Here is a 23,518-nt window from a genome sequence, read left to right as displayed (position 1 = left end):
TTGGGCATTGTTTCCTTGAAAAATCCCTGGATGGCACCTTCAAGATTACTTGGATTCAGTTCCTGAGTTTGATGGTGTTGTGGTTTAGGTCATTCATCATGGAAGCCATTAGCAAAAGAATGTTCAGCACGAATTTGTAAAAGTGTGAGTTAGCAAAGTTCAGTGTCAAGGTCCACTCTGCAACTTTTTACATGGATGAAACACACAGAGGAAAATCGAGTTAGAATTGAGATAAAATGATTTACACAGAGATGACAAATGCAAAAGGGTAGAAGGGACCCTTCTGCTGAGTCATGAGGGTCTGAGTAGACCTCCCTGGCTTGTTAAACTTATTACAGAGCTTAGGTGCAGCTCAGTCCATCTTAGTCCCAGACCTGGTCAATGGTTTATATCTAATTACAAACATGTAATTAATTAGTATCACCTACAACAGCACCATCAAATGTATCCCAGCAAAAAGTGATCTTAATAGGATATTGTAAAACACCAGTTCAGCACAGGTGGAATTTTTACATGGCTTCTGAACCAGCAGCAGTCTGAGGTTTGTTCACAGTTTTTAGGCTGATCACAAGATTTTTAGCAGTTCCTAATCATTGACTAATTTAACATTTACAGAAGTTGTCAGCAGATTTTATTACCACTACAATAGTCAATCGTAGAGCTAAGATGGCAACATTCATACTACACTTTCTGTGGGTATCTAAATTTCCATCCTTGCCACAATCTGGGTAGGTAATTATGGGAATTTTAAAAATTCCAATAACAATGGAAGGTAAGTTCCAAGAGTGTCAGGGAATGACTGAATATTCCCACTGTGATTCCCCACCCAACATGATCTGCTCCCACTCTGGACACACAATAGTGCCTGGGGTCAAGGGACACTTCACCACCAAACTCATTTCACAAAGGCCACAGCCTAGCAGGAATTCCTAGGATTGCAGAACAATCCAGAAGAGATCTGGGTAATGGGGAAAATGCACCACTCCAGATGGGGAGTGTCTTTGTGTTTGTGAACCTTAAAAAAAAAATTGTATTTAATTATTACATTGCTTTCACATATAAGAGGAATTGGTTGAAATGGCAGAATTTATTTTTTTGTGGGAACTCAGCTTAAGATGTTTCTGATGTTCTGGTCTGGTTTGACTAGAATTACAGTGATATCCAGGATGAGCAGGTGGCTATAAATCTATATATCTATATAATATAGGCACTGAGTTATAGCTTGAATTTTTATAGGAACTTAGAGAGCAGAGGTCCTCAGCTCACACTGATATTGCATGCATTGTGGAATGTTTCTGCGTTATTCCCTTCATATCCTTTGGCTTTCCCATCTTATGTGTGTCCACTAGAGACTGCAAGTCTCAGCTTGCATCTGATCCTACTTAATTCTGATCTGCATGGAAATGTTTTGATTCCCCTATTTGTTCCATTGACACATTGACCACTCAGTCTTTAAGACCTTGTCATAAGATGATTCATCTGAAAATTTTTGTCCGAAAAAAATACAAACCAGCATGTGGATGGCCAATGCTTCTGTGCTGTATCAGTATATAAACTGTATTCTCTGTTTTTCTTCTCTTTCTTCCCCTTCAGTCAGTTTGAAGGGTGCAGTTTGCATTTCTGGTGTTTAAGTGTATTCAGACAATCCAGTAAAGGAGAGGCAGTAAATCAGATGTCATGCATTTCATTTCAAGAAGTCCTAGGATGCACTGAAAGGAAAAACGACTTGTTCCTCCTGGTGACTGGATCCTCTTGAGCTGGGAGCTGGTTCCTTGCCCTCATTCTGGTCGTTTTGTAGTAAAAGGCTGTGTTCTCACAGAAATGGTGTAAACATCCTGATTCTGGGTGGTGCAGGATTCCATCTGTACAAATTCAGGTTTACACTTCTCCTGTGTTGTTTCCTCAAGCCTCTTGGGAAGCTGTGGTTTAAGGAAGGTGTTGGAGGAATGACTGGGATGGATGCCAGGGATGGATCCACGACTCATCAAAGATGCTCATCAAGTCTCCAGATAACCTGACATCCCTTGGAGTTTGCCATCATTTTTTCACTTGCTGGGACAGTATTTTATTTTAGAGGCTCCTCCAGCACAAAACTGGGAATGAGTGAATGGTGTTGTTCTTGGCTGGCTTGTGAGCTTTAAAGAATCAATTTCAATCATTCTTGAATCAATGATCCTTTTAGTGGATGAAAGTTTTATGGCACACAAGCATATTTGATAATTTGCTTTCCATCCCGAACTGCAAAGGTGAGCCCCTCTCTGCTCCAGGGGTTATTTATTTCTGTACATCACACTATTCTGTTTCCTGGAAACAGAAGTTTGGCATCATTACATCCCTAAATATCCCTCCAGAGTAATGGCATGGCAGCAATTCTCGCTGCTTCCCTTCTGGTTTTCCCAGCAGGCCACATCAATGAGCAGTCCCATTTCGAATGAGCCTTGGATGGGCTATTTATTTCCACAGATGCTCTCACTGCCTTGGCGTCAGCCTGCTGGCTGCAGCTCCCCACGCTGCTCCTGCAGCTGCCTGGGGGGCAGGGTCACATCCACAGCACCCAGGCAGAAAGATAACCTCAGACATTGATGTTTGCACCATCACCACTCGAGCTGGACACCAGCAGCCTTCCCAGCGCTTCCTATTTTCAGATGTTGTAACAGCACTGTTTAAATAGAGGTGATGATGTTGGTTTACTTTCCCACTGCCCCAAATGACATACCAGGCAGTCTAGCTCTGCTTGCTTGTGCTTCCCAAAATAAAGCTGACAGTGCTGGGTGTTGTTGAACAATTTGTATTACTTCCCTTATAATTTAAAGATTTAAATTTAAAAAGTTGCTTTTTTTTTTTTTTTTTTTTTTGAGTATGGTGCAGTTCCAAACCGAGGGTATGGAAATCCCTTGTGTATTAGGAAACTGTAGACAGTCCAACAAGTTTTGTGGTCCACTAGAGAGGATTGTTAGAGTAATAGAAAAATTTAATAATGCCAGAATTGTGAGTTTGATCCCTGTGTGGTCCATTCACTTAAGAATTGGACTTGATAATCCTTGTGGATCCCTTCCAAATCAAATTATTCTGTGATTTAGGTTGGAAAAAGCCCTTAGGATCATCCAGTCCAGCCATTAATACAACACTACCAGGTCCACCACCAAACCATGTCAATAAGCACCACATCTAATTCCTAGATTTGCTGTAGAAACAAAATATTTATGAGGGGTTTGTGGTTTTATTTTTTGGGTAAATGATCTATGGATGAGATAGATAAACACATGTAAAGGTTCCCACATTTGTCCTAGGTGTCCGGAGTTCTTCCAACAACAAATCTTTAAGCTGTATAAAGGAGGCTGTAAAATGCTCAGCATGAAACATTTCAGTAAGAAGTTATCCCAGTGGCCCAATGGAAAGGAGTCTTTGCAGAACCTCAGTAAAGCACCAAAGGAAGGAATCTGCCCTTGGATTTTACCTTACACAGGAATGTAAAGACCCTGGGAATAGACCACTGAGGTTTTTTCATGTTTCAGAAGAGTGGCACACCTCAGTCCTGGCTCTGTCACTTCTGTCTGGTGCATTCCCAGCAGACTCTCAGTAGTGACTTACAATGCCCCACTCCATCAAATATCCCAAATCTTCAAATTTATACAGTTGGTACAATAAACACCCTTTTGCTGAAAGTGGTTTCTAAATTAGATGCCATTTTTTGCACACTTGATAGATAATAATACACACTGTAGATCCTCTCATTTTGTCAAGTTCCACTGGACAGATCGAGTGCCTTTTCTGATCACACAGAATCATCTCAGTGTGTCTGCTCCTAAATGAAAACACCCTCATGTCCTTTAAATCAGCATTTCTCTCTGGGTTTGGGGGATAATGAACCCTTCAAGGGTAAAAATAAAACCTTGGCCAATCTAAGAGTAAACCCACTAGTGGTACTACAAACTGTTCTGAAGGATGGGTGTTTCAGAGGATGTCCCAAAATCTGCAGTGCTGCAGGGTAACTATTATTAGGAAATGGGAGAGCTTGGGTGGAATAGGCAATTTTTGTTGTTGTTTCTGATTTCATTTAGGTGCCCATGAACTCATGACTGAGTTGACTCTCCAGGTTAGGAATGAGCCTCTGGATGTGCTCTTGTTGACACACAGTCTTGGTCTCACCTTTGTCTTCCTGCTTTGGACAAAGTGGATGTTTCCATGCTTCTTTTGGAGGGGTGTCCTGAGCCACACTCAGCGCCACATTCACCACAAAGCCAGATAAAGGTGAGCCTGAGCTCCATCCATTTCCCTGTGAGGGTAAACTCTGTGTGTCTTAGGCTTCTGTATATAAAATTGTGCCTGCCAATGCTGCCTTCCTTCACTAGCAACTACTGACAGCAAAAAAAGAGGGTGACCTTCCACCATCTATTCTCGGTGTGTTCAAGATGTCCCCAAAGCTGCCTCAGAATCCAGCAGTGACTGCTTTGAGGAAGAGAGAGTGAAGGGATGCTTCATACTTGCAGGTGCTGTTCTGGTTTATCCTGGACTAGAATTTGAACACAGAAAATAGATCAGATTCAGCCTGAAGAAATCACCTGCTGTAAAGTTGTTGCTGGCAGATCCTTATTTAACTCTGAGTTGTAGCACTTGGTTGAACTTTGATGGATTAACTCTGTTATGCAGGGAATTAATTTGCCTTGGCCTTCAACTGAGAACATCTTATTGTACAGTCATAGAACCGTAGAACAGAATTGTCTAAGGCCTTTAAAATCACTGAGGCCAGCCCCTAACCCAGCACTGCCCAGTCCACCACTAAACCCTGTCCCCAAGTGCCACATCTACACCTTTTAAATACCTGCATGCTGATGACTCAGCCAATTCCCTGGGCAGCCCCTTGTCCCATGTACACAAAAATAGTTAAGCACTAAAGCTTGTCAAAGTGCAAAGCAACCTGTGAAGCTCCAGCTCTACAGTGCTCAGCTTTCGTATTCCATTACCAAATAAGAACGATAAGGGTTGGTTTTTTTTCCCCTCCAGGCATTCATCTTGCTCGTTAAGCTGTCAGAGGGTGGACACTGGCTGTATAAGAAGGAGATAATGGAAAATGTTAACATGGTTTATGTAAGCCACTCGGACTTGAACTGTTCAACATTTCACCTTCTGTGCATCTTTATTTGTAGCAGATTCATTTTCTTTGTCATGCCAATGCTGAGCATAAATGGTCAAACAAAAGGATTGTTTATGGATGCAGATATTTCAAGTTGCACATAGCAGTAGCTAAGAGGTGACACAATTGAGAAACAGATTGCTAAGGGTATAAAGTGCTGGGTGGTGTCTCAGCTCCACTGATGTGGAACAGGGCTCTGATTTCAAGGCTCCCTCTTCACCCTCTGGACTCTCCACCTTGTGCAGATATCCCTGGTACATCAGGCCAAGCATTTAGAAGCTGATTTCTTGCCTGCTGTCACTGTGAAATACACTGGGGTTTATTACCATGCCAGAGAAACCTGGTCCTGTACAGGAAATCCTCTGGGATGAACATGGGAGCTGGGAGAGTGTTCATTTATCTCCTGTCTCTGTGTTGTTCCCTAAATATCCACTGCTGGAGACTGGAAGATGTAGTAGGTATACCCTCAGGCAGAACCAAAAGGGCTGCTCTGGTATTTTTAAATAAGCCTGTTTTTTTTATTATTTATTGAGTTTAAAGGCAGCCTAAAGGCCTGCTGAGCTGTAGATGCCTACTTTGCAATATCCAGAGTTACAGGAAATTAATCATTCCCCTAAGAACCTGATCTTTCTTTGAAAGTATCCCTGAGGTAATTGCACAGCAGGTGGGAGACTATTACTCACTGCCTTCTGTGTAAATAAAGGGAAAGAGTTAATATCAGAAGTGAGATGTATTTGCAATTTTGCTGTTAATGTGTTGGAGGAGAGTGCTGGTCCCTGTGAAGGTGGGTGTGAAATCTTTAGATGAATCCTCAGTGTGCAGCCACGCCTCAGTGGGCATCAGCTCTTTGAAATTTGTATCAGCTAAACACAAGATTTCTCACTAAGATGAGCAGCTTCTTATCTGAGCAATTTTTTTGTGGGTTGTTAAATATACCTATACCTATGCATGTATAAAAATATACACATGTAACTATATATCAATATCTGTTAATTTTGAAAATCTAAAGTATCATTATGCTTAAACTGTTCTTCCAATAACCACTGGGTAAACTTCTCAGTGCTAGGATTTAGGAGTATCATCAGAATTTTTTGCTGTCTTCTCTCCAGAAAAACATATCTCTTCTTTTTTTTTGGGTTAATTTAAAACTTTGCACAGATCTCAGTTTTCTTCATGGATAAATAAACTCAATTTACGCATTTATTTATGCAGGATGCTCACCAATTTTTTTCCTCTGTTACTCCTAGAGGTTTTAAAAGTCTTGATTTTCAGAGGAGGGAAATGCTGTTTAAATGCCACTGTTGCCACCTAAAGTGCTTGTCACTTCTGCTTGGGTGAGTGCCCAGTTCACTCAGATGTGGCTGGTGTTCTCTCACATTGTTTTGATGGATTACTGATCTTTTATTTAATTTCTTACAAAACCTTCTCAGATCCAAATGTAAAATTCTTATTAGCAGAAAAAACCCCCAGTTTTTTAGGTTGCTGTAAAATAGCTTGTTGTGCTACAAATCTCTGAGATAAGTGATACAGAAATTCACCCAGTAGATGTACCTTTTAAAAAAGCAATTATTTTTTACACGATCACAATGAAAATTAATGTAGCCATACATGTTATTAAATTTTGAGCTATTATTCCCCCTACCTGGAGGATAAGATTTTATGACCGTTTTCAGCAGGGAGACAGAGCTCAGGGGCAGCAGTTGAAACACGCACAGTAAAAATTGTTATGTCTTCTGTTTTCCTGTTAAAATCATCAGAATTTTATCAACATCCACAAGACAATGAAATAAACGTGTCTGTTTGATTGGGGCAAACACACAGTAAAGGAAAAATCTATGCAGCATTACACGTATCTGTTACCTTGTTTTTCTGCAGTCCCATAGTCCACAGATGGAACAAGCAAAGAATACTCGATTTTTGATCTGCATTGCAGATTTCAGAGCACTTTGTAACTCTGTATCTCATTCCAGGAGGCCTGACTGTGGTGCATTATTTTAAGTCCACAATTTTGCAGTTACTTCTTGCTTCCAGTATTACAATAAACAGAACTAATTTGTTCTGGTTTACTTTGTGTAGTTTAAAACTTAAAAAATTTGTATCAAAAGCAGAATCCATGGAAGCTAAGGGGTGGATATTTTTACCTCTATTCTGTGTATGGTGAAAGATGAAAAATGAAGTTATTTGCCAAGAATTCAAAGCCAGTCACCAGAGGAATATCAGAACTTGAGGCATTCTTGCTCTGCAGGCTGCCTGCAGTACTTGATTGGGACTGTACCCAGAGCAATTAAAAGCAAGCAGCTGACATTTTTGCATTGCAAAAGTTTTAAATATTCTGTGGTAGCCTGGCAAGCCCACGCACAACCTGAGAGCTTTCTAATTGATTGGTGCAACTGCTCCTGCTTTTAGCTGCATCTCTCAAGTGTTGATATCTTCATTTGATCTTCCTCAGAAATGCTGATGGCCCCAAAGGTGAAGCTCATCGTTATAATCCATGCGAAAAGAATGGATTCCATTTGAATTTCTGGTGGCTGGTGGGAAGTTCCAGGGAATAGAATAATGACTCTGGAGTAGGGAGTGCTGAGGTGTTCACAATGAATAATGCAGTGATTAAGTAAGGGCAGTGGAGATAAACTTGTCCAACATCCCAGCATTAGCTGGAGCTGGGTTTGAAACTCCTGTCTCTCTGCCCCATGCTCTCTTCCTGTATGCAATGTGCCACTTAAATACTTCGATGTGGAGAAAATAGGATATAAATGTCATGACAGTAGTTGGTGTGTATTGTGCTGCAGAAGCTCCTTTATGTCCTACAAAAGATGGTCTTTAAAAGGTTTTATGGAGCATGGGGAAGGTGATCAGCATTATAAAAACATCTGTCCTCTTTGTGCCATGGATACATCTGGTTATTGATACGGAAATGTTCATGGTGGATGCTCTGGGTGTGTTTATAGGGTAAATATATTTGCTTAATTAATTAATAGGCAAGGTGGGCCAGGCTGTCATGGGAGAGAAAAAGGATGTGGGCAAGGCAAAAGTCTCAGCTGATCATGCCCAGCCTTTGTGTGATCTGAGCAGTAGCTGGAAAGTCTCAAACATGTGATCAGACCTGACAAGGAAAATTGAAACACAGTCCAAGTGAGTTAAAGAAAGCTCCTGAGTCACTTGGGTCCTGGCAGACCTCACTCAACTGTTGCAGAATATTCTGGCACAAAGCCTGGGAGGGGGTCAACTGTGGGATTTACCTCAAAGAGAATTTGCCCAAGCACCTCAGCACACGCAGTTACAGGGTTTAAGGTGTGACAGAAGTGCTGCTAACCTTGTTACCATGACAGCCTTTGGTCTATCCAGCGCTTCTCTTCCTGGAATTTCTCAGGGTGTCTGTGAGTAAGCAGCAGAAGTGCTGCATTCCAAAGCTTTTTTATTCTTTCTCCTTGTGTCAGTGCAGTCTGAGTCAGTGTTTTCCTTCACCTTCTAGACCCTGTTCCTGAGACAGTAAAGATTCAGTACTCATGTGGAAATTACACTAGATGGGGAGGGGCTGAGCAGTTGGGGCACAGCTGTGTGCCTTTCTCCTCTGGATCTTTCCTGTGTTCTCTTTCCTCTTCCTTCCTGCTCCTTCAAAAATTCCTGAGATGTCAGATGTTCATCTCTCACTCCATCTTCCTCTTTGGACCCTGAGGTCCTCCTCTACCTCTTGTTGCAGATTTCTAGGTGTCCCCACCAGTCCTTATTCACCTTACAGAGCCTGCTGGGAAAGATGAAGGTAGTGGAGGTGAGGCAGAGCAGGATCTGGAGCTGGACTTTGCTCTGAAGATCAGAGGATGGATGGGGATCTGGGACTTTTTAGGCTTTTCTTCTCCCGCTGCCATTTCTGCACAAGCTCAGTGGTTTAAGGCTGAATGGAAAAGCAGCTGCCACGGGATATTCCAAGAAAAAATTTCTTTCAGTTCCCCTCATATACTGAAGGATTCCCAAGGAGTAAATACAATTACAGCCAGAGTGTTTACTGTTCCTTTCTGTTTAGGAATTTCCAACACAATGTCAATGATGATTCAAAATTTCCCACAGGCAAAAACAAACTTAAAAAAAAAAGTTACTTAACAGATTAATACCTCTGGTTGCTGGTCATTGCATAAGAGAGAGTAAACCAATTCTCACCTTTAGGAAATTCCAAATCATGCAGATTTAGGAATGTGTTTCATTTTCAACAATTACTGCTAAAGATTAAAAAAAAAATCTTGATTTCCGTAAGTGTAAATGTTTTCCTTTAAGAAGGGAAAAAAATTTACAAGCTTGGAAAATACATTTATTAAAAAAACTTATTAAATCAAGAAAGGAAAAAATGTCCTAAAAATCAATTTCTTCCCGTTATGTCTAATCAGAAAATGATTAGAAAGTCAGAGGCTGGTCTGAATAAATTCAGAGATTTTCACACTTTAAAATAATGAAGATAAAACTCACTCTCCACTGTGGATGCCTAAAATTAGGAGAGAATAATTTTGCCCCTCTTTTTTATCATCCTCTTCTCTGCTTACATTCATTTTTGTGCAATTAAGGTATCATCAACATTTCACGGCCCTTGGCTTTCATTTTTATGTATTTCTCCAATAAACTGAATAGTAAATATCCAAGGAAATTGCTGTTCTGAACAACAGGGGTTCAATTAGGGAAAGCAGCAAGTTCATTTTGAAGAATGATCCCAGAATTATTGGAATCATTTGTGCGGAAAGGACCTTTACAATCATCAAATCCAGCCGTAAATCCAGTGCTGCCAAGCCCAGCAGTCAACCATGTCCCCAAGTGCCACATCTACACGGTGACTCCACCACTTCCCCAGGCAGCCTGGCTCAATGCTTGCAGCCCTTTTGATGAGGAATTTTTTTTCCTAATATCCAATCTAAACCTCCCCTGGTGCAGCTGGAGGCCATTTCCTCTTGTCCTGTCTTTTGCTACTTGGCGTATAACATTTATTTTCCATTGCTGTGGGCTTCTGCTTCCACAATTTGTGTGCCACTGAAGACCATTTTTGGTGATTCATAGCGAAGGAATCTACTTTAATGCTGAAAAGACACCCATTTTTTGTGCCATCAGCTCACTTTGGTGTAGATTATGTAGTTCAGAAACATAAAGGAAGGAGCTGTTCAGCTTTCTGGCTCCTCAGAACTGGAATGGTTGTTAAAGTGCAGGCAGAATTCTTTGAAAACCTTTCAAAAACATTTTGTCAGTGGTGACAGGGACAATTTGAGTCAGGTGATAAAGCCAAGGAGGGCTGGCTGTGTTGCTGCAGCTGGAACAGGAGGACACATCATGTCCAAAGGCAAGGGAACAGCCTGTAGGCAACGGAAGAAGGATAAAAAAGATGCAGAGTCTGTTTCTGGCTTGCTCATGTTTCAATCTCAATATTTTGTCTTCCTGGAGAGGGCCAGGTCACCCAAGTGTCTGCCTACCTCTGAACCACCACCAGTCTTTGCTGATTTATAGTCAGGAAGAGGCATCTCCAGAGGGATGGCTGCTGTTAGGAGCAAATCACAGGATAAAATGAATTGATTCATGAAGGCATTTGTATTCCTTGCTGGAGGGTTACCAGCTCTTCTTGGAAACCTTCATTTTCTATGCCTGGTTCTTTGCAAATCCGTGTAAACTCTGCATTCATAGATTCCCAGCTGCTTTCTATTTTAATAGTTTTTCCTTTGTTTTTACTGTTTTAGCCCATTAATGAAAGCTTTTAGGAGACCAATGAGTTCTCATTTTTTGGGGCACTTCTAATCTCAGAGATGGAAACTCCAAATCTGTCTCGTGGTTATAAATCATACTTTTATTGTTAGGATTCATTTTCTCATTAGGATAGGATCTAGAAGCTAAACCAGATCAGCATGTCTCTTGGGAAAAACACTGCAGATCTCAACATAATCAGAATGGAGGAGAATTTCATCCTTTAAACAGTTTATAGTTGCTTGTTTGACTCCTTCCTTGCCCTTGTATTTATTCTGGAAAGGATGTGCTTCAGTGAGACTTCTCTTAACTGCTGCTCTTAAAATTACATGAGTCCCAAACTGATGGGCTATATTAACAGTACAAGTGTGAATGCTGAAAAATTAAAATCTCTTTGCTATGCAAATGGAAGATACTCAGCAGAAAATCCCCCAAATCAGCACTTTGCAGTAGCTGGCTATTTTCTGAGTGCTTTGTAGGAACCTGGAGATGTTGAGTTCTTGGTCCTGAGCAGTTAACTCCTACTGGGTCCAGAAAATGAGGCAAAATGGGTTGGTTTAGTCCTGGTGCTTAGCTGGTTGTTTGTTATAGCCTCCCACATGCTTCAGCACAGACCATGGATTTCTGAAGTCAGCAGGTGCATTTAAAGGATATAGCTCGTTGTTTCTAATTATTTCTTTAATTTCCTCTTAGCTGGTGCTATTAGTTGGTAAAAAATGTGGAGTCAGAATGGTTTGGGTTGGAAAGGATCTTAAAGACAATTTAGTTCCCCCTGCCATGTGCAGGGACACCTTTCACTGTCCCAGGCTGCTCCAAGCCCCATCCAGCCTGGCCTTGGACACTTCCAGGGATCCAGGGGCAGCCACAGCTTCTCTGGCAACCTGTGCCAGGTTCCACCCTCACAGGGAAGACTTTCTTCCCAATATCCAGTCTAAACCTCCTCTCTGGCAGTGGGGAGCCATTCCCCCTTGTCCTGCCACTCCAGGGCCTTGCAGAGAGTCTCTCTTCATCTTTCTCTTTGGGTCCTTCAGGTACTGAAAGGCCACAGTTGGGTCACCCTGAAGCTTCTCCTCTCCAGGCTGAACAATTGCAATTCTCCCGGCCTCTCCTCCCTGCTGAGCTGCTCCATCCCTCTGATCACCTTGGTGCCTCCTCTGCACTCACTCCAACAGCTCCTTGTCCTCCCTCTGCTGGGACCCCAAGCTGGATACAGGACATCAGGGTTGGGAACAGGATTCCTACGTAGCCAAAATAAAATCATCATGGGTAAATCTATAAAAAACAAAACCCAAAGCAAAGCCTCAGTGGAAGCGTTCAACTCTGCACAAAGTTGAGGCTGTTTTTACAGGAAAGATCTTCCAGGCCTGATTTCAGTTTTATTTTCCCTACAGATGGAGTTCCTGTCCCTCAGTTCAGACATTTATAGCACAGACGTGTCCCAGGGAGCAGGTCAGCCCAAGTTGTCTTTATTGTTAATGGTAAGAAAGAGACACCTTTAGAAGACAATTTATCTGATCCAATTTAAGTGTCTCCTTTATGGTGACAGAAACCATCCCAGAGAGTCCAATGACTTCACAGAGTGGATCCCTCTTGACTTTTAAGGGAACCTGGAGAGTTCTCTGCCCTGACAGCTCCTCTGCAGACCATAAACTGAGACAAATGATCCCAGCCACATCAGCTGCAACTCAGAGCAGGGCTGGCATGAGCAGTGCCCATCTATCAATTTTTTATGGACTGCTCAGTTTATATTTTCTGCAGGTTTTGCCTCCAGCAAAGACTTTTAGGGAACATAATCCATAAAACCCAGTATAATTCTGCTGAAGAGGGGTGGTGTTTTCTTCTAAAACCCATAAATTCCTTATTCTTATATAAGAAGCTTCTTATAAGGAGATGATTTTTTTTATCTGAAGAGGGTAAATTGTTCTTTTGTCTCCATAAAATAATCAATTATTTTAAATGAAACCATGGCTTTCTTGGTATGGGGGAACACTCAGCTATTGATTTCTGTGGAGAGTGGAATTTTAATGTGAAGCTCCCAGGACTGTGTTGGAGAAATAACCTTTGCTCATAATCACAGAATGGGTTGCAAGGGACTTAAAAGTTCATCTAGTTCTAATGCCATAATAATAATACTAAAGCATATAAATAAATCAAATATATAAATAAAATATCGAAAATAAATAATAGAGGTGGAGAAAGAATTCAGCTTTAAAAAGTTAAATATGCATAATGCAGACAACCACAGTTAAGTCAGACACCTCAGACCCCACTTCTAGGAAATTGCAAGTATTGGAACAGTTCTCCAACAGGTCCAACCAGGCCTTGAACACTTATCAACTTCTAAAATTCAAGGATCCCAACCATTTATTTCATTTGGGAAGCTGCAGATTTCAAAAAAATCTAGGAAACTGATGTAAATTCCTGCTCAAAATTTTACACCTTTGTTCTTCTTGACATTTTCTGTCACCTGGCAAGCTAAAAATCCAGTGCAAATAAGACTAAATAATTAAGGTGTAGTTTAAATGACCCCTAGGATGTTTCAGCCCAACTCTAGCTAATTTTATATTCAAAGACAGAAGCAGAGTCACAAAGGCCAAGAAAATCCATTTGTCCATTAATCACTGGTATTTTTTTCTATCTCTGTTAGACAGTCTCAAAAGATTTGGGATAAAATGACCACAGCCAGGGCTCTTTATTCAAAACTGCTTCTAATTCTTGGAAAATGAAGTATTTTCTGCCATGCCTGATGGGCTGGCTGGCTTGTATCTCACTTAGAATTAAAAATATTCAAGGTAACTCAGAGAAGCCATACCAGGATAAAAGCAAAATCCACATCCCTCCCTGGCTGGTGGAGACAAAATTGATTTTGACTCAGGATATACCCAAGAGTTTGGGTGAGCAAAGTGACAGAGGTGTAGGGCAAAATTCATCCCAAATTGTTATTCTGGGGTGATCAAAACTACTGGTCTCTTATTCTGGTACTTAGTATGGCCTTAAGAAAAGATAGAAAAAACTGTTCTGTTTCCACAAAACAATTTAGATTTAACTAATTCAGCCCTTTTGATCCAAAAAGAAGCAGGGGAAAAAGAAACAGAAATTTTCATTTGGCAATAGTCTGCAGGTACTCACGGCTGTGAGGGCAGAACATCCCTCTTCCCACCAGGGAATGGAAAACCTTAAACAGCCTCCTATTTCCACAGGAGCAGCACTAATATGAAAGGGATAAGATGATTGATCCATCAAAAGCAAATTGAACCAGCCTGGGAAATTGGTATTGGGGTGGGAAATAAGTTAGAAATGAGCTGGCAGAGGGCTGAAATCACACTTAGTTGAAAAAGGAATTGAATTGTGCAGTGATTTCAGAGTAAAACGATGCGGCGTGGGGAGGAATGGGTGATGAAGGCAAACACTGCTGGCCATCTTAAACCTATAATCTCTGTGCAGTTCATAAACTTGTGTGGAAAAGGAAGTTTTCTCTTCAGGGAAATTCATCTCTTACTGTAGCAACACTTTCCACTGCCAAAGGCAGGACAGTAAAATGCATCTTTTTCCACATGCGGATCTCTGGATGAACCAGTGAACTCCTCCTGTTCTGGTAGCTGCTGATTTTGCATTCGGGTATCTCCAAGCAGGTTTTCTTTTGCAGTGTTTCTATCCTCAATCAGACGTTTCCTTTGCAGTAATGAAGAATTAGGAGAGCCCTCCAGTGGCCAAGGGAAAGGGATGAGCTCTGGCAGAGAGCCAGACCAGCCTAGAAACCGGGGGCAGAAATATCTGCTGCATATTTCAGAGGCAGGAGCTTCCAGCCCTGTTAGGGATGACTTATACCCCACTTACACTAGTCCTTTGATCCAGAGGAATTCCACAGCACCTGAAAAAGCTCTGTGAGTGAAATAATATGTGTGTATTTCTTCATTATTTCTGTCTAAAAAAGGGCTGTTTGCATGAAGGGGATAAACTGATAGCTTTTGTACTTAATAACTTTACAGGAATTGAAAACTAAAATAACTTGATCCTCACAAAGGTGATTCTTAGTATTCAGAATGCAATAACTGCCAAAAAAAAATCTCTTCAAAAGAAAATTAATCATTATTAGTAAGGTAAAGCCATGATGACCAGGTCCTTGTTGCCTGAAATATTGCTGTAAATGATGATTCTGATGATCTTGTTAACTGAGGAAGGGAAGAAATGCTGAAAAATAATCTTTTTTCCACACATGAATCACAGATTTTGACATCTGCTTATGATAACTGGAAGTTAGCAACATCATGGATGGGCACTCTGAGGGGTGGTGGGAGATTTTGGAAGGTTAACGAGGAGATTTGATGAGTCCATCAAATGAGAGAAGCATCCCTTGCTTAGCAATAAGAGGTTGTTATGTTGCCTTTGCAATTGAGTGTGAGCGCATGTGAGTGACAAAGTGTTTAATCAGAAGGTTATGTGTTTTCCCCAAACTCATTCTTTACTATTCATTGGGGTGAGACGTGCAGTTTTCCAAATAAAAAACACATTAACACATCCTGGGGAAAGAAACCCAGCTGTGCTGTCAAGCAGATTGGGAGTGTCACACTTCCCAGGATTAATTTGTTGCTGTACCTGTTATTAAAATCTCCATCCCATTATCAGCTACTTGATGACATTTACCCATGTTCTACATCTATGCTGAGATAAATCTGTTTCAGTGTTGGTGCTTATTTCAGTTTTCAGCTGTTTTGCTTCGAATTCCTGTGGCTTGATCCATGGCTCTTGTAAAAATCCACTGTAACCAATTCTGATGGAACCAGTTACAGATTGAGATCCAAAGTCTTGATAAGAACAGAAAAAAAAAAAACCTCTTGAGTTTTGAGGCTTTAAACTGTTTTCCAAGGCTTTATACTTATTGTGAAACTTCTTAGCCATAAAATGGACACAGACAATTTACAGATGGCTCAAAATTTATGATTTAAAATAACAGGATTCTGTAACTTTTATACAAGATCATTAAAATTCAAATAAAAACATAGTATTTAAATAAATATATGTGCATTTCACAGCAACATAAAGTCCTAGTTTTCAATTTCTGTCTGACATGTAAGTAAAACTCCAATACTCATCTGAGATATGTGTTGTGTTGGCAGGTGAGAGCTCTTTCCAAAGTACAAATGTACCTTGGGGTGAATAACATCCTAGTAAGTAGAATATCTAAGAGTTGTAAATTTGAAGAAGGTATTTGTCTCCAAATTAAATGAATCATCATTCTCTGAAAGTGTCCATTTCCCTGGAGACTGTTAGAGAACCTGATTTAGTCTAGACACCCAAATTTTAGGTGGCTGGAATTAGGTGAGATGAATCCTTCTGCCTCTGTGGACCTCTCGAATACCCTAAACCATGCAAGACCTGAAGTACCCTGAGCTGCAGAATCAGAAATACCAGCCCTGGTGGTAAAAACATCAAGGGGTAGTGAGCCAAGCTAGGGAGGAGAGCTGGAGAGGGATTTTTTTATCCTAGGAGGTATCCAAAATTATGTGAGGTCACTGATTCCAGACACAGGCACAAGCTATTGCAGCAGAATTAATGTTCTGACAGCCTCTCTGTTCTTCTGGGGCTGCAAATGTGTGCAGTAGCAGTTTGAAAATCACAGATCAGGCAATTACTACCTTCTTTTTCCTCAGTTATCATGGCCATAGTAATATTATGATAATCCATTTTCATGCCTGATTATTCCAGCTGGTGTCTGGTGTGACTGGATCCTCCTCACTGTCTGGTGAAAATGATGTGTTTGAGAACCACTGTCTCAATTCTCAAAGTCAGTATTCTGCTTGTCATTCCTGCCACTTCGTTTCCAGGTATTTCCTCTGGTGTTTGCTGAGTGGTGGCTGGCAGAGAGATGCAAATATCTTATACAGTGTTTGTCTTGTATTGATTTCCTCTGGTAAATAATTTTATTAAATCTAAGACACAGAATCTCGAAACATAATGCTACTGGCATTGTGGTAGTCCTGTCCTAACAGGACATTTTTCTTCTCATATTTATTCCTGATGTGTTTAATTTCAAATATTTTTGTTTGCTCTCTCATGAAATGATAGGCCCAAAGTCATGGGATTACAACTGCCAAACACTTCAGGGAGATGAGGTGGGCCAGTGGGGAAGAGCTCAGCAAACAATTTGATCTTTGTTCAGGGCATCTGGAATGGGATTTATCTGATTAATGCAGACATTTACATCAATCCAAGTTGGTTCCTCTTAAAGACAGCAAAGATCTACTCAGGTTATTGGTTAGAGCTGAAGACAAAATCAGTCCCATCTGGTGAATCTTGTGGCAAAAGTTCTTAATTTTTTCTGTTGGTTGCACACCTCAGTTAATTGGAGTCACTGGGATTTGTGCTGGGGACACCATAAGAGATGTGTCCAAAATTTGTATCCCCTCTGAGATGTGTTATAACACTCCAGCCAAAGGGAGAAAATCATGAGGAAAACTTCAGTTGCTCTACCAGGCCACTGCTTGTGCTACTCTCTGTGTTTTAGGAGGTTTCCCACATTTGTGAATGATGTAAATCAGGTAACCCAAGGAATAAAAATCTACTACATGGAGTAAAGCCTCAGTAATAATAGTAAAAGACTCCCTGTGACATGCTGCTGATGGCATTCTTCCCTTTTATGACAGGCCCATGTTTTGCCCAGTCTGATATCCACGGGTGTCTCAGAACAGTTGAGATGCCTGAGGACAAAATGTTTGACTTGTGGCTGCTGCTTCAGAAGGGATGGATCTTCCCAAGATCCTGAATTTCTCTGCCAGGTTCATGTGGCTATTCCAGATGTGCTGGAGTACCTCAGATCTTGCAGGTCACACACTTTTGGGCAGTGGAATCAGAGTCTAGATCCTTCTTGCCCATAAATGGGAGCTTTGATAACTCATGGAAAGCAGAGACTCTGAGCATTCTTGAAAGCTGGCAACTCTACAGTGCTTCAATCTGTTACAAGTCCTCAATTTTCCACTTGGTTTGGGCCCAAAGGAGTACAGAAGCCACTAGCCCAGGGTCCCAAAGCCAGACTGATGGTGTTCCTCAAAAAAAAACCCAAGCAAATATGAGTTGGATGGTTTAAACCTGTGAGTCACGACATTGTAATATCATGTATGCTCAGCCATGAAGGCAGGGCCCAGACTCCAAGGATTAATTCTCTCACTTCTTTGTTAAAGTTGCTTAGGAAGCCCTATTGATTAGATCACGGAAATCTGGAGCAGGCTGGTTTTGTTGGTGGCATCTGATTTGGGTCATTTTTAGAGCAGCGTGATCATGTGTTATTTCTCTCTCTTTGTGCTTTCTGAGCTACCTGATGTTTCAAAATCAGGCACCATGCAGTGCCTATTGAGTTTCCAAAGGAAATGAGGGATTGACTTCTGAACATTTTGGTGTCTTTTATTTCTGTACATCCTCTCAGCTTGTGATGCATGGAAAGACTGCTCAGATCTCCCCAGCGTGCACTGAAAGGCAGCACAACAAAGCAGAGTGGGAGACAGGGAGAGCAAAAGTTTGGTATATCCTGAATGAAGCCACAAGGAGTTTTGTGGCTGATGTGTTGTAAGGAGAACAAGACATTACCCCTGAATTCTTTACATTCTTTTTGGCAATGGTTCCATTGTAACATAACAGAAGGAGTGTGACTAATGACAGACATCCTCATGGTCCTCGTCCATTCAGATGGGACTTAACCCCCCTTTATTTTTGCTATCTTTTGTGTTTGTGCTGTAAACAGAGCACCAGGCCATTGCCAGGCATAGATAAATATATCACATGGGTTCCTTTGTGTTCTTGTGTGTCTGTGAAGCCCTGACTCTGAATTTGACCGTGTATAAAATCAGAGTTATTCTGGAACGGCGCTGTGCTCTTAGGTGCAGTAGATGATGTTCTGCACATCCATCCAAAACAGCTCACTTCAAGAAAAATAACTCTGGCAGTTTATTAGTGTGTCAAGGTTGGTTCTTTGTGTGTTTTGTGTTCTTGTAATCTCCCTGCAGTGTCTCATCATTTGTCTCATGTAGCGTGATTCACTCGCACAGGTTTTATAGCTGTAGAGAATGACAAGTGTATGAATGTGCCAAAAGAAATATATTGATATTATATTGAAATATATTGATTTGACAGCATAAATAATAAATGGCTACAAGCCATTTATTACTTATGCTGTTGGATCTTTTTACACCCCCTAGCATTCATTGATGCTAGAAAATATTTACTAGCATCAATGAAGCTGCAAAGATTCATCACCACAGACTTGCATTTATTAATTTTAGCTTTGCTCAGTGGAGTCGTACCTCATTTCTTGCAATAAAGGATGTCTCCTGTTTCTAACAAATGAGTTCATCAGCTGAAACAAAGATCTCTGTATCTATATCTAATCTTCCTCTCCTCATACTACAATTTTCAACTGGGAACTTTCAGTGTAGGTCTCAAGTAGATGCAGAAAAGACCAGATTTTGATTAAAAGTGTAGCCCTCAGCTTGAGAAGGGGTTTTCTTTAGCAGCCTACTCCTGTAGCAGAGAGGAGTTCATTGTGAGGAGCCACGGTGTGGGGTGGCAGAGAAGTCAGCCATGTGTGACATACCCATGGCAGTTCTAGAACTGTCTGTAGAGATCTTTAAGCTGTCCTCAGTCTCTTGCTGCTTGAATTAACCTTGCTCCCACTCTGAAAATTGCATTCACACACCTGGAATGGGAAGATAAATATTCTACCAGATCATGGTCCGTTGTCACTGCATTTGAGAAGTGCAGTCAGAGCAGTTTTGCAGCCCAGCTTGAGAAGGAGGGCCTTGACGTTTGTGGCCCAAAAGCCACTCTGGTAAATTTGTACCTTCCTCGAAGTCTTGTATTCCTTACCAAGCTGAATAGTCCCAGTAACTTGAAAGTTTGATGCTGGAAGATCATTACAGTAACACAGGATTACTGGGGGACCCTTTCCAGAAAGGAAAAGGAGATGAGGAAAAACTTATTGTGCCATTTGAAACCGTCCAGCCTCCTATTTAGAAGTAACTGAGTTAACAGACCAGTTCATACATTAGATGAAGGGTCTGGATGTGGATATGCACACCTGGGTTAGGAGGAAGAGAGCTGCAGAGCCAACACTGGGACCGTGACTTGGTGTGATGCTTCCACACTGATGAGGTAAAACTCCTGAAAGCCAAATGCCACTGAGGTACAGAGGACACTGTTGTCTCCAGATTGAGAGATGATGTGCATCTCCTGCCCTAAGCCTTGCCACAGAGCAGAACAGAGGGTGACTGCTGTGCCTGCAGAGCAGGAGTTCTTCACGTTGACAGAGAATGGGAGTGATAAAAGTGTCACTGTAGTGGGAGGCTGACTACAGTGGCTTTTCTCTGAAGAAGGGAAATGAGGAGAGAACTTGTGGGGGGTTTTTTTCCCTCCTCACAATAACCATCCTGGGTCTTGAAATACACAGAAATGTCTTGATTTTGTGTAGATTGAGTGTCTGAGGAGAAGTTGGGTGGTTCTGGAGGTCCTTCCACCCTCTCCAAACACTTACAGTGAATGCCTGAATCTGCATAGAGCTGAGTTTTGCTGTTGCTGGATAATCACAGCTCATCCTTGCTACTCACTGTTAGTGGGGCAGACTAAAAGCTGTGCTCTGGCTAATTCCATCAGCTGTGGCTTGGAGTGGGTTGTAGATGAAGAAAGCAGCTGTGTAACAGCGGTGTGAGGGCTGACACACAGAGGTTTCCATTGCTGTTTATGAGCAGAACTCGTTCCTTTCCCAGAAGAACTGGAGGTGACCTTTTAGTAAGTCCTCTTTGAAGGGTCTTACTGAGCTCTGTGTGTGTGGACAGGTTTATTTGTCTGTCTTGTTCTCTTCCAGAACCTTGCACATGCACCCAAACCAACCAGTGAATAGCAGCACGCAGGAACGAGCCCACTTGGAAGGTGGGAAAGGTCTTCTGCCTGCCAGGAACCAAATCCCAGCTTTCTTGGGATGCTGAGGAATTTCTAAGGCAGATCTCTGCTGCCTGGTGAGGTCTGATTTGTGTCGTGTGCACCTTGGCATCGGCAGAGAGGCAGCAGTGTCAGCAGCTGCAGGATTTCTGTCAGTCTTTCATAGAATTGAATTTGCTTCTTGCATAAAGAACAACATTTTCACATCAAATGAGTCCAGCTGACAGAGTCAGGATTTCACTGGACCCAGTCAGAGGGAAACGTTGATGAAGTGGTTAATTTTACCCAGGGATAGCTGCAAAAGTGGTTTTTCATCAAGAGGTTACAGTAGAACTGGGATTATTAAAAAACGGTGCTGTTCTGTGGACTGAGGAAAAATAAATTATTTCTTTCATTCGGACATAATCCTCAACATTCATCCCCTCTATATTTGTTTTTGCAGTGTTTTTTTTTATTATTAAATATACAGAACACAACAGGATTGTATGATACGCACTGCTTCTGATTTTGTAACGTTGGAACTGAAAAGATGAAAATTGTCTACATTGAAGATTTTCTAGCTCTTCTCACTTAAATGAAGAAATCATTCTCCTGATCCTGAAAAAATATTTAGTTTAATTCAGGGTTATTGTTTCAGGTGTTAACCACTATAAAGAACAGAATTGAAATGAAATCCAGCTTAGTGTTTGACTCTGTAATATCTGAACCATTTGAAAAATCTTCAGGAGTTTATGCTGGAAAACACATGGCAGCATTTAGGAACGTGAAACATTTACCAAATTTAAAAGTAATTGCTTTTTTTTGAAACTGTCATTCTTTTTTTGTAATTTATTAAGTGATGCATTCCTCAAAACATTCAGGAAACTCCAGTGCCCAAAGCCTCTGACCAGGATTTTGGTTCCAGTGTGCTGAACAAACAGTGTGAAAAAATAGAAAGGGCAGACAGTAGGTGAGAAATGAAGACTTTTGGCCAGGCTGTGTGATTTTTCTCCTGCAGAGAGGCAGCAGAAGCAGAAAAAAAATAATCTTACAACATGTTGGACCAGTGTCCTGCTGACTGCTCAGTCCTGCTTGTGTGGGAGTGGCCACTGGGCACCTTCAGATGCTGTCCTGTGAGAAGGTCCCAAAGCCACCCCTGAGAGGCTCAGCTTGAGGAACACAGGGGAATTTTATGAGCTCAACTGCACTGTCAGGAAGGAGAAAAGTGAGTTTAGAGCATCCTTTATCCCTCACTCTTGAAAGTTCAAGAAAAAGGGTTTTCTCCTCAAAGCTAACCAGTAGATTGGTGGTGGTGATGTTACATGACTGATGCTAAACTAATTTTCTCACCTGCTTTTTGGGGTTAGAGGTGCACGGGACAAAGAGTTGGTGTTGACAAGGGTTAATTTGTTGCAATTGAGATTTCTCCAGAAGGGCTGCAGTTTTGGGAACATTCACTTGGGAAGATCAAGGAGAGAGAAGCAGAGAGATGCATTTGCTTGCCTCAGAATATCACAGTGTCTGGAGAGTTAGTACACTTGTTATTCTCGTGGGTTTTCACATATTTCAAATAAAAATACTTATCCCAAAACCACAGTGGCACTCCTCCCCTCTCTCCATTGCAATCTGAAAATGTTAGAAAATCTCCAGACTCCCAGATGGCAAAGTAACATCCTGGCTAGTTCTCTCCTCAGTCAGTGCATGTTGTTAATTTATTTGTTGTTCTAACCCAGTTACTTTTTCTTTTTTCTCTCTTTGGATGCCACAATTCTTTTGGTCTTTCAAAAGTAAAGAATAAAGCCCTTCAATCTCAAATATGAATCAAAGGAAAGTCCAGGCCTTTGCAGGGTGGGAGACAAATGTTATAGGAAGTCCTGTACCTCATTGTAAGCACCTTGTCCGATCTAAAGCTGTGAACAGACTGTAAATATTTTATTTGGGGATCTATTTTTTTCTGTCAAATCTTTGCTGTTCTTGCCTTGTGTTTCTGCATTCCTCTCCGCCACTTCCATATCTGCTGATCTTGGTCTACTCCCTTACACAAGTCAGTTTTCTGTTTGCTTCCCGAAATCCTTCTGCATCTATGATCGTAAATGATCCTCCTCCGCCACATTTTTTTTTAGGATTTCTTCATAGCTTGGTGTAGCAAGTCAGAAAGGCTGGTCAGGTCTGAGGTGCAGACCAGCATGTCCCAGAGTGCAGACCTTCACCCAGTTCTCACTCTGCTGAGCTTTGATTTCCCAAAGATCACCAACCTTTGGGCAGCTCCTTCCAAACTTCTCCTCCTTCCCCTTGACCAGACCCTTCTCATCCTGCCCCACACTAACCTCAGTTTGTCAAGCCCTTTGCTCTTCCCTCTCTCCTCACACCAAGGTTTTCTTGTTTAGAGGCTCCTCCTCTTGCTCCTGGTCTGCCTGGGTGCTCATCCTTTCTGGAAACCTTGCTTTCTCCTACCAGTGGAAAATGAGAGGGGCATTTCTCTTGCTCCTTGTCCATATGAGAGGAGCATTTCTTTTGCTCCTTGTCCCCTGAATGATCCATCCTTTGCTTCAGAGCTCTCCATGCCTTGCCCTACAGTGCACCACATCCCATCCGTGTGATGCTAAAAGATGTGTTCCCTTGGTGCCTTCTCCCAGGATGGGTTCCCTGCCCGTCCCTACTCTCCCTACTCTGCCTCTTCTGTGGGTCATAATTCCAGATTTCTTTATTCCAGACCAGGCTGGACGGGGCTTGAAGCCACCTGGTTTATTGGAAAGGTATTCCAATACCCCA

The 23,518-nt window shown here is 41.6% G+C and overlaps 1 protein-coding gene across 1 annotated transcript in view; it reads left to right on the top strand.

Moving 5' to 3' along the window:
• CRHR2 (corticotropin releasing hormone receptor 2) overlaps positions 1-23,518 on the top strand; it is a 135,909-nt gene that overhangs the window by 16,339 nt on the left and 96,052 nt on the right. The gene's annotated exons all lie outside the window — the stretch shown is intronic.

This window comes from Prinia subflava, chromosome 1, assembly GCF_021018805.1.
Source record: "Prinia subflava isolate CZ2003 ecotype Zambia chromosome 1, Cam_Psub_1.2, whole genome shotgun sequence".
Classification (NCBI taxonomy): Eukaryota; Metazoa; Chordata; class Aves; order Passeriformes; family Cisticolidae; genus Prinia; species Prinia subflava.
Note: the sequence above shows the minus strand (reverse complement) of the source record. Positions and strands in the feature narration are given on the sequence as shown.